This window comes from Hippopotamus amphibius, chromosome 11 (genome assembly GCF_030028045.1).
Source record: "Hippopotamus amphibius kiboko isolate mHipAmp2 chromosome 11, mHipAmp2.hap2, whole genome shotgun sequence".
In the NCBI taxonomy this organism is placed as follows: Eukaryota; Metazoa; Chordata; class Mammalia; order Artiodactyla; family Hippopotamidae; genus Hippopotamus; species Hippopotamus amphibius.
Genome location: NC_080196.1, coordinates 15182784 through 15200367, shown reverse-complemented (window position 1 = coordinate 15200367; position 17584 = coordinate 15182784). Strand labels below are relative to the sequence as shown.

Here is a 17584-nt window from a genome sequence, read left to right as displayed (position 1 = left end):
GCCACAAGTCAGAAGCAGATCAGTGTGCAAAGAGGCACCTCTAGGTTACTAGGAAGTATGATTTCACAGGTAGGATGAATTATTGGTGCTGTTTCCAATTCTGCCCCTTGTTCATTGGGTAGTCACTTAACTGCTCTATATTTTAGTTTTCCTAGCAATAAAATGCAGACAATAAGATTTCAGCAGCCGAATGCCTGCCCAGCAACCACAGGTCTGGGTGAAGCCCGTCTCTCCCTCTCAGCCCAGGGGCACCTGTTCCAGGCCAGACCTCTCCCTCCCCAGCCTGCCCTCCATGGAGCAGGGGGCCACCTCCCGGTGTGGCTCAGACACCCGGGGGGGAGGCATCCACTCCTAGGTCAGGGTGCCTGTCTCTGGGTGTGGGGGCAGGAGGCTTTGCTCCCTGGCCTTGCCTTGGAGTGTACCTTGTGCCAAGTCCGAGGACCCTGAGGGCTGGAAGGCCTGGCTCTACTGAGCAGTTGTGCATTGTTGGGTGCAGGTCTCTGTGGCTCCCCTGGGGCTGGGAATGGCTGTGTGGGTGTGCAGCATGCACAAGGGGTCTCGGCTGCCCCCAGACTCCACACAAATGGCCCTTCCTCCTTCCAAAGCCATTGATGGAGTGTCTCTGGAGTTGTTTGCCAAAATCCCAAGGTAGAATCCAAGGATCCAAGACCATTTCCATCCAGCACACGTTTTCCTTTTCCGTAGGAACTTTTTTTGCTGTTTTTTTTTTTAAACCAGCACCACACCATGCTTCCGAAGGCCACATTTCGTCTTTGCTGGATCACTACAGTGAAGTATTACAGTTGTACAGTTCCCAATCTGGCCTTGGCTTGCTCGGATAAAACTTTATATGTATTTTGTAGCATAGATTCTATATTGTAATGATGTCCTATGCAAAAAGAAAAAAAAATTAAATTGTAAATTTTATTGTTTTAACGTGTCTGCATGTTTAGTGATGCTTCCATTTTGAAATAACGTTTATGATTCATTAAAAAAAAAACATTTCAGCAGCCATTATAGGAAATTAATGGTAGGAAGGGTCTTTAAAATCCTAGTATTTAAAAAAGCACCATTTGGTCAAATGTTCAGGTATAATATACAGGGAGAGAACTTCAAGTTCCTTTAAAGTAACATCATGAACATTTTACACATGTACAGAAATATTTTTAAAATTATGTAACTGGTGTTTAGTCATTGCTCTGTTATTTAATTCATGTTCTCTTCTTCCTTTTAAAAACAGTTCCTTTTCTTTGAAAGAAAGTTCACATGATTTTAAGATTTAAAAAAATGCTCTCTGGACATCCCACCTTCGGTTGGCTCTGATTCTGTGGGCCATGGATGTCATCTTTAAAGGACTTGCCTTTAAGGCAGGAGGGAAGATCCACCCGCGGTAAAGCCCAGTAGTCTTTGGGAGGAACAGATCATTCTGAAGGTGACCTGCTTTCACCACGGCTGAGGATTCCTGAGCCCAAACCAGGTTCATAGCCCTCTGGCTCTGAAGCAGGGTGTGTGATGCACCTGCCCGGCCGCCCACCCCCCCACCCCGCCCATTTCTAGTCCATGCTTTTGTCACAAAGCAGACTTTGTGGGCTGATTGAGATGGGCAGGAGAAGAAAAAAAAAATCTACCAAGAGAATGCCTGTACATTGTAGCACCTTAGGGATTCCAATCCATATGTGATTGCCTGGTGCATGGTTCTAGTGATACTTCAAATTAAGTAACAAATTCTCATGGCAAACTGCTTAGATACTATGTTTCCCAAGAGTTAAAAGAACCAAACAATCAAGGTGGCATTGATTCCTTTAGGTGGAACGCCACCCAACCTGTCTCAGCAAATAACCTTAGCTTTTTCGTGTTTCATCAAGAAAACAGAGGCTATCAGACTGTTTGTTCTACCCATAGACCTGGGCAAGAGTGGCCCTGCCCTGCACGTGGGCTTTTAAAGAGCACCATTCTGGCCTCTGCCCCCTTCGCTCCTCCCTAAACGGCAAGGGGTATGCGGAGCTAAGGGGACACATCCATCCAGAGCTTGCACCTTACTTTCCTGGTACTCATCACACATGCTATAAGTCTGCAGGACCCCAGAATTGCTCACACAGATTGCCACGAATCTGCTTCCATGGCCTGCATGGCCTCTTCCCCAAATCGTTTCTCCCAAATCTGGATGAACCCACTGCGTGTGCATCTGTAGGCCCAGGAGGTGGCCAAGGAAGGAATGGGTGTTTGCAGAGGGACGTGGACAGAGCCTGGGAGTGCAGGCTTGGGTGTCCACATGTGTACTTGTCAGGTCCTTTGTTGGGTCCTCTGGAGCCAGTGGTGGGAAGAAAGGAGAGTCGGGTCTAGTTACACCAGACTGTGCAGGTTCTGATGCTTCTTCTATGACTATTTTTCCTCTTGGCCTCCCTTAAAAATTGATGAGTACTAGGATTCTATTCTATGTTCACTATTCTTCAGAATCTAGAGAATCTCAACCATGTATATTGTTTGCCTTCAGTGTGAAAAGAACACACATACCTATTTTTTTAGCTTTAATGTCTACTTTCAAACTTGAATTCATATATTCAAACAAACGCTGGTCATCTCCAATTTGAAAAGCCACCAGATACCCCAAAGTCAACCTTGGTCAAGCTTCATCACCTTCCCTGTGCGTTGTTCTCATTCTTTGTTCATTTTCCCAAGTCCAGGAGTCTCCCAAGCTTCTCCTCTTCTTACCTCAAATCCATTGCTAAATCGTGATAATTCAGCCTCATAAGTGTTTCTCAGATCTGTGTCACCTTTTCCATTCCCACTGCCACTGCCATAGTCTGTCACCATTTCCCTTAAATTGGGTCAGTACTTGCTACTGGCTTCCCTGCCTTCGATATTGTCTCAGTGCTGTCTTTGTTTATATTTCTACCACAGCAATTAATCTAAAACATAAATCTGATCAAGTCATTATCCTCTTTAAAAATCGTTGATAGTTACAGAATAAATGCTAAGTTCCTTAATTTCGTGTACACAGCCCTCTGTGATCTGCCCTCTCATCCCCGACCACAATCTGCATTAAAGTTCTATTCCAGTAACATTGCCTTGTCACGCACCTGCCACCTCAAAACACACACCTGCCTCATGCCTCACACTAGGAAGCCTCTTTCCTAATGTTCTCTCTGCTGAAACACCTTACTTATTTCCTCCTCCTCCTTCTCAATTCAGGCCCCAAATCACCTCCTCCAGGAAGGTGTTTCTCCTGTTTTGTTGCCACAGAAAGCTGAGCTAGGTTCCCCACTTCTGTGATCTCATTGCATCCTTTGAATGCCTCCATCACTATACATGCTACATTGTACCAAAAAAAAGCTATTTATGGGTAATTCTTCTCACCATACTTAGCATCTCAAGAACTTAGAGTGTGTCTAACTGACTTTGGTACCCTCAGTGCCTCAAAAGATAAGTATTTAATATGTGCTTAGCAATGTCATTCCAACCTCCACCGTGTTACAACATTTACACCCATCAATATACAGAGAAGTTCAGGGCCCTATCAACAAAGGGCAGCTATTCCTCCATTCTCCATTCTCTAAGGACTCTAACTGGCACCAACGGACCCAGTTCTCTAACCTTGAAGACACTGCAACACTGCGGAGTCATGTTGGAGCTGGTGCTTCAGCTCTGTGGGCACAGCCAAGCTCCCTGACTTCCAAGGGATGTTTACTACAGACAGACTGAAGGGCTGTTGAATTTCAGTTTTCAGGAGTATAACGTATTTAAAGGTAGTGAGTAGAAAAGAAATCAAGCGCTGGTTGTTTCTGCAGGTGAAGGTGGTGTGGCACTGCCTGGTATGGTACCTGGTAAGATACACTGGCATTATTCCTGTATCCTGGAAACCTGGTGTGTTACATGGGTCACTCAGATAGGATTTGGGGGAAGTTTATATCTGAGGATGACAGTGTACTAATTTCTCATATTCATTAAATATCTGAATTAAAGCATTGTATGCACATGCAGATTTGCTCTGTGGACTTGAAATCCCTTGGGTGTCTAACTTAGTTTTCTACTAAAGTTGAGGTAAGAGCAAGGGTCAGAAAAAGAAGCAAGGATTTCTTATTATACACACAGAGTGAAATCCAGACATTTCCACATGGCCAATAAAGTGTTATAAAACCTTTCTCATCACCTTGTTCCAGGACCCTTCCCTTCCTTGCTCCCCCATCTCTAGTTAATTGTACTCCCATCACACTGGCTTTTTTTCACTCTTTGTCATTCCTCCCACTAAATCGGGGCTGGGCTTGTGACGGAGTAGACCTATAGAACAAGGTGGAAGTAACACTATGCCAGCTCTGGGTTTTGACTTTGAAAGGGCTGTCGGCGTCCATGTCTTTCCTCTGGGGCTTCGACCATTATGCTGGAGGAAGCCCAAGCAGCCCTGTGGAGAGGCTGCGTGAAGGAGAATAAAGACCCTGGCTGAGCTCCCCGCTGACAGCCAGCACCAGCTTTCTCTCCGCGTGAGGAAGCTACCTTGGAATTGACTCTCCAGCTCAAGTTGCGTTTCCACAACTGGCAGCACATGGAGCAGTAATGAAATGTCCCTAGGCATCCTCTCCAAGTTGCAAAACCATGAGCCAATGAATGAGTGGTATTGTCTCAAGCCACAGTTTTAGGGCAGGTTGTCATTCAGCAGCAGATACCTGAAGGTCCTTACACCTCCCAAGCTCTTTTCTGCCTCTGGGCCTTTGCACTGATCCTGTCTCTACACAGGATGATCCACTCCTTCCTGTCTGCTCTGACACGCTGCCTGTTTCATCTTTGTCACCTCCTCACGGGGTTGACCCTAAAAATAACCTATCACAGCTGGTTTTCTGTTTTAATCTCTGACTTCTCACTTACTGTTTGACCTTAGGCAGATTACTTGACTTCTCTGAGCTTGTTATCTGTTTCTTTAAAATGAGGGTACTGATACTCAAAATGGCTTAAAGACAAATATAAGACATGACACCATAAAGCTCCTAGAAGGGGACATAGGCAAAACATTCTCTGACATAAATTATACCCGTGTTTTCTTAGGTCAGTCTCCCAAGGAAATAGAAATAAAAGCAAAAATAAATGAATGGGACCTAATTAAACTTACAAAATTTTGCACAGCAAAGGAAACCATAAACAAAACAAAAAGACAACCTATGGACTGGGAGAAAATATTTACAAATGACACAACCAACAAGGGCTTAATTTTCAAAATATACAAACAGCTCATACAACTCAATAACAAAAAACATCCCAATCAAAAAATAAGCAGAAGACCTAAATAGACATTTCTCCAAAGAAGAAATACAGACGGCCAATAGCACATGAAAAGATGCTCAACATCACTAATTATAGAGAAATGCAAATCAAAACTACAATGAGCTACCCCTTCACACTGGTCAGAATAGCCATCATTTAAAAATCTACAAATAGCAAATGCTGGAGAGGATGTGGAGGAAAGCAAACCCTCCTGCACTGTTGGTGGGAATGTAAATTGGTACAGCCACTATGGAAAACAGTATGGAGGTTCCTCAAAAAACTAAAAATAGAGCTACCGCATGATCCAGCAATCCCAATCCTGGGCATATATCCTCAGAAAACTCTAATTAGAAAAGATACATGTACCCCAATATTCATAGAAGCACTATTTACAACAGTCAAAGCATGGAAGCAACCTAAGTGTCCACTGACAGATGGATAACGACGTGGTATACACACACACACACATACATACACACACACACACACACACACACACACACACACAGGAGTACTACTCAGCCATAAAAAGAATGAAATAATACCATTTGCAGCAACATGGATGCAACTAGAGATTATCATAATAAGTGAAGTAAGTCAGAAAGACAAATATCACATGATATCACATATGCACAATCTAAAATATGACACAAAGGAAATTATTTGTGAAACAGACACGGACTCACAGACATGGCAAACAAACATGATTATCAAAGCAGAAAGGGGGTGGGGGAGGGATAAATTAGGAGTTTGGGGTTAGCAGACAGAAACTACTATATATAAAATAAATAAACAATAAAGTTCCATGGTATATAGCACAAGGAACTATATTCAATATCCTGTAATAAACCATAATGAAAAAGAATATATATACATATATACACTGTATAACCAGAAACTGACACATTTTGCTGTATCCCAGAAATGAACACAACATTGTAAATCAACTATACTTCAATTTAAAAAAAGGGGGTATTGATAATACCTACCTCCTAGGCCTGTGGATGAGATTAATGAAATAATGCATGTAAAGTACTTAGGCTGGTACCTAGAACACAGCAGGCACTTAATAAAGAATGTGGTTGGTCTCAGCCTGAGAATCATCTCTGGAATCATCTTTAGTATTTAGGCTTTAGGGAAATACTGATGCACTTAGGCATATTTGGAGGAAAGAGATGTGGGTGGCTCTTAACATATTAACTACCCTACAATGAGGACAGCTACGCATCATTTACATTGATGGTCTTCAGGCCTTCAAGTGGATTTGGGTCTGGAATGAAAATGGCTCTTCTTATTAAGAGGCCCTGGTCTGGTGTGGGGCTATAATTCTACCATTACGGCCCTGGTCATCTCCTTCTATTTGCACGATTCTTGTCCTACACTGAACAGGAGAGCCCAGGGAAGATAATGAGCCTCATTTGTATCAGTTAGGGTCTCAACCTGCTCTGAAATGTTCTTCATTAGGTTTGTAAGCTGTATTTATTTTCATTACTCTTGTACTTGCAGAACTGTTTGCTGCTGCCTTTTTCTGGATGTTTCTCCCTGCAGTGCTCATTCTCTATGTGAGAAATACATCTTCTTACTTCTTCCTGTGCCATCCGCTCTGTTTTTATAAAACACATGGCTCTTCTTGTCACTTACACACACATTCCCCGGATCCATGCCCGTCCTTAAAGTGGTTGGGCCAGAACTCCTCTAAGGTCCCTTTGCTCCTTGAGATTCCCGCTACCCAGCATCTCTGCACCTGCGCTAGTGCGCTGACCTAGCCTAGCACTGCCCATTGCCTTCCCTGAATTGTGCACACAGATCTTTGAAGGTTTGAATCTTTAAATGGCTTTGTGCTGCAGGGATGAGTGCCCAGCCTACCACAGTGGAGTTAAAGAGAAAATACCCAAATGGAAAAACACTGGCTTTCCCTACTTAACGCAGTCAGACAACCAATAAGCCACAAGGAAGGTTTGATTTCTAGCTTTGTGTGGAATCTCTAAGGTGAGAGACATCAGCACCAAAGGCACGAAAGCCAAGGGCACAGCTGCCGAGGAGCTGTGACTTCACTTGGAGAAAAGAAGTTTGAGACCCATACAGTGCTGTGTCCAGGCCGGGAAAGCTGAGACCTTCCCAAGGCCCTGGTTGGGAGCAGTGACATGAGCACCTCCCATCTCTCTAGAAGGTCTCTGTGTTCCTGATAATCGCCAAAGGTGCTTCTGAGAGCAGCAGGGTCACAGAAAACAGCTGATGAGGAAACACAACTCTTTCTCAAGGTGCCACTGGGAAAGTAGAAACCTTACTTGGTATTTACTGCAGCCCTCGCTCCCACGTGGTCCTCTCACAGTAACAAATGTAATTCTGCTAGTAACTGTTTTGGTAAATGAGTCATATTGTAGCAATCTTCATGAATCAAAGCTAATTATATTTTTAGTCAGCTAGCACTGGTTAAGAAAACTCCCTCATTCTTCAATTAGCTGTCTTTTCACTCTGGTATTTATCTAGAGGGTCTTCTGCATAATTTTAACCTAGTTCCTTGCTCCCTTTTCCCTATCAGTTAATGTCTTGTTGATTTTCATGCCTCCCCATGTTTTCTTGTATATTTTTTGTCATTGTTCTTCTTTTTACATTTGTAGGAAACCACTGTGGTGAATTAAAGTAGGCCTGACTGGAGGAGACAGAGATAATAGTCTTCCGTAGCCAGGGGAGTTATTTATAAACTACGACATCAGTTTTTCACTCTGTAAAGAGAGGATTATTGTTCACATTTCATCTGTCTTTGACTAACTTAGAATCTTCCTCAAAATGACCATGGAGGGAAAATTGAATTACTACTAATTACAGCTGCTGTTTTGGCCCAGGGGTGCCCCCAAAACTTAGCTTTATATATTCAGCTATCCTGACAGGTCACGATGGCTCCATGAATGCGTTGTTACTTTCTCCATTTTACAGATGATCACACTGAGGCTTAGCAGTTACACAATTTGCCCCAGGCCATAGAGCTGCAGCGGAGCTAGTTCTGATTCCAGCTATTCCATCCTGCCTATCTCCTTCCCCTCCCTTTCTTACCCAGTGTGCTGCGCTGAGACTTCAGAGTCCCCTCACTGCTCTTGCCCTGTTTCAAAGTGAACATAGAATCACCAGCCTTTTGGTCTAGGTCACTGGCGTCAGCTGTGATTGGCTCAGGTCATATAAAGTTGAGCTGAGCTGGACCCCCTCTCCGGGCTCCACTTCCTCACCCACATTTCCTTTTCCTGAAGATGCCTGGGGCTTTGCAAGATTGGAATACAGAGCAACATGTCTTTGAGGCCTTTGAGCTTACATTTTGTGCCCTGCTGTCCTCCCCGTGGGCCTTGCCTCTGTTAAAAACCACCCACAGCAGGCCTCGCCCTTCGGAGACTACAATTTCCTTGGCCTGATCTGGGGCCTGGGTGTCAGGTGGTTCCAATGTGTAGCCCAAGCACGCTGCTCAAACCTTTCCATGCGTGGGAACCACCCAGATTCTGATGCCATTGGACTGGGTGGGGCCTGAAAATCCGCATTTCTAACAAGCTCACAGGGACTGTGAGGCCTGAGAGATTGGGATTCAGGTTGTCAGAGGTGTGGGCCAGTCATCAGCATTTTAAAAGAGCCCTCACATGACTATAACAAGCAGCCCAAGTTGGGACCCTCCTGTGTGGGCTGCGTCTGCGTCTCCACGTCAGAACCTGTTCTCAGGTGTGTTACGTTTCCAGGTCAAAACCTGGAACAATCTGAGTCAGGAGGGTTTTTCTGGGTATTTCATTGTCTTTAGACAAACCTCTTACCCCACTAACACTGCTTTCTAAGATTTGCCTTCCGCCAGACCTTGGCCACAGAGTAGCCCCCAAAGGCTAGGCTAGTCCCTGCTGAGTGACCTTGGCCAAATCTGCCTACCACTCTGGGCCTCAGTTTCCTCCTTGCTAATAGGAAAGAATTGCGCCAAATGCACATGAAAATCTATGATTCCCCAAGACCCTCTAAGGTACACTGGAACAGGACCGTCCTCCTTCTCAAGGGGAAGGTTTGTGACTGACAGGGCCTTGGGAAGAGGGCGTTGTGCCCTGCTGGGGCTCCTTGCATGGGAGGCAAGGCAGGTTGGAGGAGGAGGAGGTGGCTGCGGGTGGAGCCTCCTTCCAGATGGGGATCTTCCATCGCATCCCACAGCCAGCTTGGAGACGGATCATGGAAGGCAGAGGCCTCAAACCACCCCTCTCCCCCGCCTCGGCCCATCATTTGGGCCTCAAGGAATAGCTGCCATGAAATAGGACCACCCCAAAAGACCTGTGGGCCCCTCAGCCATTTTCCAAGGTGATATTAACATGGGGTGGGAGTGAAGTGAGTCTGCAAAGGCTCTGCTTGTTTCTCCATCTGAGGGCAGCCCTGGCCGCACCAATTCCTCCCCGTGCAACCCGTGCGCCGGCGGAGGGGGATGTGACTGCATCCTCTTCCAGGGAATTCGTTCAGAATCTCTCACGTCCGTGATATCTGTGAGAAACAGGAAACTGTTTTCCCATCTCATTCACATAATAGATAAGATGAGAAATTGGCTGCTGGATGAGCAACCTGGGGGCTGTTCATGTTATCACAATAAATAAGACTCTGCTGCCGGCGCCGCCTGTGAGCCTGCCTCTGGGAGCACGTGCACGCAGCACACGTTCTCATTTGGGCCCCCCCCCCCCCAGCTTCACCCCGCAGATGTCTCCTTTTGTGCTTTCCCCTCCGACCCTACTGAAGGCCCAGAGACATCGGGATCTGCGGAGTTCTGTGGCCACTTAAAGCTTTGCCTCTGGGCCACCACAGGGAACCCCTCTTCCCAGCCCCCTTCCCACACCTCCACCTCGCGAGGGTCCAAACCCTGCACCTCAGGCGTGGTCCACGCGCCAGCAGCGTGGGTATCACCCGGTGCTTGTTAGCAAAGCAGCCTCTGCGTCCCCGCCCCACACTCACTGAGTCGGAGCAGGCATTTCAACAGGATTCCCAGGCGATTCACTCCTAGGCACGTTCAAGTTTGAAGATCACGGATCTAAAAGACCGAAAATAGATTTTGTAGATCCAGGAGATACAACATCCTGCCTGATGTTCAGGGCCTCCGAGCAGCATCCGCCTTCCAAGTCACTCTCTGCGACTGGCGCGCTAGGTTGCTGCTTTGCGCTTTCACCAACTAGAGACGACAGAGCGGAAGTGGCTGCGTGTTGTGTGCGCACGTGGCAAGGGCCCTGGTGTAAGCGCCCATGCACCCAACCCCCCCCGGGGCGTCCTGGGAGGGAAGGGGCTCTGATCCATTCGCACACAGAAGGAGGGGATAGGGACGTGCCTTCAGGTTTTGTTTTGTTTTTGTTTTTTTCCTTGACTGCCTTCTTTCCAGTTATGCCTAACGTTTTTGAGAAACCACTGCAGATGGGGGTGGTGGGGATGTGAAGACAAGCAGAATTGGATTAACGAGACATTCACGTTAGAGATGAGGGTTCCTTGCTGCCTGGGTGTGTTAGAGGTGGAGGCTGTGTTCATTTGCTGGGGCTGTCCAAACAAAGTACCACCAACTGGGTGGCTTAAACAACAGAAATTTATTCTCTTGCACTTCTTGATTGCCTCCCAAAGATGCTTTCTTTGAATAAGGTCGCATTTTGAGGTACGGAGGGCAAGGACTCCAACATCTTTCATGGGAGGGATGGCGTAGTTCAGTCCCTGAGGGACATGAATGTAAGGGTTCTCCGTGGAAATTGCATCTCATGTCGCTGAGAGAGGGGAACTTTTCTTGCTCAGTCCTACATTCTTTTTGGAAGCTTTCGGGATGAAGAAGGTAGACTCTGTCAAGAGGACAGCATTAGCAGTGCAGCTGGAAGAAAGTGTAGCCAAGTCAGGCTTTTTGTTGTTGTTGTTGTTGTTGTTGTTGTTTAATGTTTAGAAAACTAAAGAAAGGGAAATCAATTATGGGGCCTACCTGAATTTTATTTCCACACCAAAAACCAAATTACTCAGCAAACTTATCGCTTGCTATTGCAGGCTTTGGTATTAAAGAAAACAATCAGGCGGGCAGGATTAATCTCTGACAGCTGCCTTATCTTTAACTTGCACCTTTGTTATTTTCTGATGAGCTTCTCCTTTTTTGCTGCCACGTTGTACCATACCTCACTGGTTCCTTTCATTTTATCATCAGGCAAGAGCGGAGGACCTTTCAGTTTATTAAAAAACCTTTATTTGTGAAGAACAAAGAGGGGGGGAAAAGGCAAACAATGAGGTCAGACAATCTCCTTCCTGCCAGGAGTCACTCACCTGTTATTTAGAGTGTTATCAGTTAGGGGAGACTTGCATCGTGGAAAATGAGGCTGTGACAGGCTATTCAGTTACACACACACATGCACCCCCCCCCCCCCCAAATCTGACTGACGTACGTCATCCTCCACAAAAGGTCCTTGACTGGCGAAGCAGCAATATTTTCTTTTGTTTCTAAGCTTCTAAAAAAAACCCTAACAAGCCTGTCCCTGCCTCCACTGCCAGCCCTCCCCACTTTCTCCTTCAGTGCAGCCGAGGCTTCCTGGAAAGGATAAAGCCTTGGGCATTTTAAGTGACCATATAACGATGTCCCGTGTGAGCTGGGAGCAACTTGGTTGGCTGTCAGCGGAGCTCAGGAATCTCTTATGCCTCTTACTTGCTCTTTATTAATTTGGGGATCAATTTTTGGCGCACACCGCTGATTTCTGTTTGGAAGGGCAGTTGCACAGATGCCATTGTTTGTTAGGTGGCCGAACCTGTGCTTTGTCATGGCTTTGTGAATTGGAAAGAATGTTGCAAACCCCCTAACCGCTCTGTGTCTCAATTTCCTCCTGTCTGAAATGGAGGGGCTTCCACAAGATGATGCTGAAGACTTGCAGTTTCTAATGCTCTGCATTCTTGACCCATTTTACAGCGGAACTACTTCCAGGTAAGGGCATGTTGACGTTCGACCACTGTATTTGCCACTAATTAGCAGCATGGCCTTGAGAAAGTCACTTAAGCCTCTCTGAGGGCTGGAGGTAATGCTCTCTGTGGTCTCACATGGATCTGTAAGTCTATGAAGTGAGTATTGATCTGTTGGTCTACGTCACAGGGAACAAATAAAGACACTCGAGGTTCAGGTTACATCTACTGCTTATCCTCCATCCAGTAGGCAAAGGTGCATTCATTTTTTCTTGCTGCATAACGGATTTCCACCGATTCTGACCATAGTTCCTCTGGGTCAGAAGCCCAGGCATGGGTTGGCTGGTCCTCTGCTTGGGGTCTCACAGGCTGAAAGCAAGGTGTTGGCTGGGGCTGTGATCTCATCTGAGACTTGGGTCGTCCTCCAAGCATGTCCAGGTTGTTGGCAGCACTCACTCTCTTGCCGTTTAAGACTGAGGTTCCTGTTTCCTTGTGGGCTCTTAGCGACCAGAGGCTGCCTGTAGTGTCTGGTTGTGTGGTCCCTTGAGGCAGTTCACAGCATGGTACTTCTTCCAGGCTACTGCGAGAAGGTCTCTCTGATGCTTCATCTTCTTTTAAAGACTCCTCTGATTAGGTCAGGCTCACCCAGGATAACCCCCCCTTTTGTACTGGTGTGATATTCCATCATGTTTCCTGGTCCCACCCCTGCTCAAGGGGAGAGGATTATACGTGCACGTCAGGAGGTGGGCATCTTGGGGGCCATCTTAGAATCCCACCTACCACCCCAAGTCTCCAAATTCTCTACTGACTTTTCTCTAGTGTCCATCAGCCCCTGTAACTAGTTTTAACATTTTTCTCCTGTGCATTTGGCAGTGGGGCCACATCCATTTTGGGAAGGGGCAGTACTCAACTTTTCTGTTTGCTCTGCTCTCTCCACTGAAGAAATGGGAAATGTATATTATGCTTTGCTTATCAGCTCCTTGGAAAGACCTTGAGGGTATCATCACCCTCGAGTGACAGTAGGTGAGCCCCCGGAAATGGCTGTCAGTTGGGTGGAAGAAGACACACCACCGGGCACAGCCAGGGATGTTAGGGGACCTCAAAGCCATGCTGGAAATCTACTTCTCTGCACTTAACAGGTCTTAGTTAGTGACCTTGAACCCTACAGCCTTCTCAATTTTTTTGCCTCTAATTTCCTGTGTAACTGATCCCAATTTAGAAGCTCAAATTAGACCTTCTGCTTTTTTGACCTTGTTTCCTGTTATTTTGCCTCTACTTTAATCCAGATACTAATCTCTGAGGTTTTGACCTCCCTGGTAACCTTACCCAGATTCTTGATTTCTCCCCTGTTAGTATTTGATTCTATCTTTGAGTTTGAGCTGGACATTGACTGTCCTATAATTAGCTTCGGCAACTCAGTGAGAGGACCCTAATCCTTTGTCCTAATAAAGACCCTTGTGGGCCTGTGTGACCCTGCTTGGCCATACTGGGCTCTGATGTATGACCCTTAATCCTGTGTCCTCTTCCCTGCACCCCACTCTCTCTCCCTCCATCCCACTCCCTCTCCCTCCATCCTATTTCTTCTTCCTCCAAGGTTCTGAAGAATCTTTAGGAAGTGAGCTTGAAAAGAGATGGAAAGATGCCAGCTTCTCAGCCTAACATGCTTCTGTAAACTCTCTTGAACTTCCTCACAGCCTCTGGGCCGAGATCAAGAGTTATTTCCTTTCTCTTGGGACTGATGTCCTGGGCTTACCGAGAGCATGGGGCTCGGGATCTAATGACAGAGGTCTTTTCCAGCCCCGAGAGAGGAAGCTACTCCCTTTCTATCTTTAGCAAGACACACACACACACACACACACACAGAGGCAATCTAAACCTTGTAATGAGATACTACTTCACACTCATTAAGATGATAATTATTAGAAACAAACAAAAATCCAGAGCAAAATGGAGTATGACAAGTGTTGGTGAGGATGATGTGGAGAAAGTAGAACCCTTGAACCTTGGTGGGAATGTAAAGTGGTGTAGCTGCTGTGGAAAGTAATGTGGAGATTCCTCAAGGAGTTAAACATGGAAGTACCATATGCCCAGCAGTTCCACTTCTGGGTATACACCCAAATGAACTGAAAGCACGGACTCAAACAGATACTTATACTTCAACATTCATAACGGCATTATTCACAATAGCCAAAAAGTGGAAGCATTGCAAGTGTCCATCTGCAGATGAATGGATAAACAAAATGTAGTCCATACATACAATGGAATGTTATTCAAGCTTTAAAAAGGAAGGAGATTCTGACTCGTGCTATAACATGGTTGAACCTTGAGGACATTATGCTAAGTCAGATAAGCCATACATGAAGGACAAATATTGCATGAGGTCCCTAGAGTAGTTAGAGTAATAGAGGCAGAAGGTAGAATGGTGGTAGCCAGGGACCAGGGGAGGAAGGGATGGGGAGTTACTGTCTAATGGTTACAGAGTTTCTGTTTGGGAAGGTGAAAAAGTTCTGGAGGTGGATGGCGGGTGATGGTTGTACAACATTGTCAATGTAGTTAAATACCTCTGAACTGCACATTTAAAAATGGTTAACATGGTACATTTTATGTATATTTTACCACCATAAAAATAAACACCACATAGCCAAATTTATGTGTGTGCTCTGAAAGCTCACAATATGCAGATTATGTAGTATATAACAGATATAGAATTCCTATGGAAAAATGCCGTGTTTTAGTTCATGACACCCTGCCAAAAGGATGAAAGTCAATGGGAGAACATCAAAGTACATACGTTCTTTCCAGCAAGGTGGCACCATTTGCAGTTGTATTTATTTCATATTTAATAATCAAACACCAGCAGCATGCGAAGTAAACTGTGGTGCACTGTGTTCTTATGATCAGTTTTTCAAACAGGGGCAAAGTTTATTTTGAATGCCAAGAATTGCCTAACCTGCTCTTCTCTTACAGAAGACGTTTAAGAGGATATAAAAATGAAACTGAAAGGAAAGGTAAAATAAATTGGCCCCATTAGCTCAGAGAAGAAAAGGCCAAGGTTAGCTGTGCAGATGAAAAAGCCCTGTCTGGGGCAGATTTGGGCTTTGGTCAAATACTAATCAGTTTTGTGACTTTTTTAACAACTCATTTAACTCTTGGGGGCCTTGGTTTCCTCTTATATAGAATAAGAAGGGTTGTACTAGTCATTTACTCATTCCATGTGTATTAACTGAGTGTCTACTTTGGGCAAAGAAACCTGCTTGGGTCTCAGAGCCACTGGGGATGCAGCCCCCAGGTCTCGCCATGCTGGGCTCACAGTCTAAGTGCATCCTCTCTGGTCTCTGGTTTACTCATCTTTGTATTTCATCATGTTCCCAGGTATCTTCCCTCCTCATGGCACTCACCACATTTCGCCTGCCAACCAGCTCCTTGTACAGTTGATTGGTCACCCTTTCTAAACCACCGTGAGGAGTCATCTCGTACCATCTTTGTAGCCTTTCTAGTATCTGACAGTATACATTACACAAAATATATGCTCGATACATGTTTTCATGGCTGGCTTTCCTAATTATGAAAGTAATCCAATGAGCAGTTGAGCAAGAGTGGATATCGGAAAAGTCAAGCCGGTAAGGAGGTTATTGCCATAGTCCTGGAGGAATGATGGGGTTTCAACAAAGGGAGTGGCCATGGGAGGAGAGGAAGCTGGCAGAGCGACATTCAGCAGATGGAACTGGCCCAACTCAGAGCTCCAAGACCTTTGAGTTGCAGGATGAGGACTCCGCTGGCCAGACTGCTGGCCGCACCCACCAGCACCAGGCTACAGGGAGCATACAGGCTGGCGGGTGGGGCGGGCTGTGTGGGAATCTGGAGGCAGGTGGCATGTGGAAGCACGGGCAGGTGGTGGGCGCTGGGAAGGGGCAGGGCTGGGGTGGGTGGGGTGAAGCACAGGAAGCCAGGGGCGGGCAGGAGTCAGCTCCCTGGGGGACTGGCAACAGATGGGAGGGCCACCGGGGCGGGCCCCGGCAGGAGTGAGGGCAGGAGCAGGCTTGAGAGAACAGGACATGAGGTAGATCTTTAGGGCAGAGACCCAGACGTGGAGATGTCAGATAATGAACTGGGTACAGGGTGGGGACTTGATTACAGAGAAAAAGCAGAGGCAAGACTAGAACACAGTTGGATATTTATTCAGCCATTCCCTCGTTCCATAAATTTGAGCTGTGTACCCGGTATGTGCCGGGCACACTGATAGGCCAGAGAGCAGGTGGTGGGAGAAGCGATGGGACAAGTAAGATCCCCGACTCCACGGACCCCCCCACATTCTAGCAGGAGAAGGCATATGACAGACACATAAATCAATGACTGGGAAAATGTCAGCGGTAGCAAAACATCACATTGTACACCTAAGATACATACAATTTTACCCCAAAAAAGGAAAAGAGAAAGAAAAAAATATCAGACAGTGGTGAGCACTGTTAAGGAATTAGCACTGGATGATGAACTTGGCCATTGAGGGTGGCTAAGGAAGGCCTAGCAGAAGAAGTACCTGTAGTGTTGCCCCTGGGAGGATGGGACGTGGCCCTCTTTGTGGAGTTCTGAGGTCCAGGGAGAGGAGACAACAAGGGCCAAGACCCCGGGGCCAGTGAGGAATAGAAAGGAGACGAGTGGGGGAGGAGAGCCATGGTGGGATAGGGTGTATGTGCTAGGACAGGAAGATGAGAGAGGAAGCAAGAGCCAGGTCTCACAGAGCCTGTGGGAAGTGACAAGGGATTTGAGTTTTAGTCTAAGCAAATTGGAACTCCATTGCAGATTTTAGAAAGAGATGTGTCTCTTGGTCCCAAGAGTGATTGTAGAGGAATAGAAATTTTTTTCTCACAGTTCTGGAGGCTGGAAGTCTGAGATCAGGTGCAAATGTGATTGGGTTCTGGTAAGGACCCTCTGCCTGGCGTGTGGATGGCTGCAGATGGTTGCCTTCTTACTAGGTCCTCACATTGCGGGGAGAGAGCTCTGGTGTCTTTTCCTCTTCTTATAAGGACACTAATCCTACCATGGGAACCTTACCCTGAAGAACTCATCTAAATCTAATTACTTCCCAAGAGCCCCACCTCCATGTATCATCACATCCAGTGTTAGGGCTTCAACATATGAATTTGGGGCGGGGAACACAGACTTCCGGTCCATAACAGGAATGACTTGATATTTAGTATTGTCCATTTGGCTCCTGTGTTTGGATAGAGTGTGTGTGTGTTTGAGCTACGTAGGGTGACAGGAGATGCTAAGGGTCTGAGAGATGGAGTCACTTAAGTTTTTACAATAAATTCCTTTTACTAAGGACAGGAAACTCTTCCATAGTATGAGTTTTGGCATATTAGAGCCAGAAACAAGTGAGATCAGTTGTGCATAGAGGTTACAGACAAGTCATTACAGTGAGTGACTG

At 46.1% G+C, this 17584-nt stretch overlaps 1 long non-coding RNA gene across 1 annotated transcript; it reads right to left on the bottom strand.

Moving 5' to 3' along the window:
* Positions 1–1161: 1161 nt before the first annotated feature.
* Positions 1162–17162, bottom strand: LOC130831891 (uncharacterized). Its single transcript, XR_009048138.1, has 3 exons — positions 17024–17162; positions 10207–10282; positions 1162–9744 (listed from the first exon to the last, which is right to left on the bottom strand). It is a non-coding gene; the product is annotated as an uncharacterized LOC130831891 (long non-coding RNA).
* Positions 17163–17584: the final 422 nt, after the last annotated feature.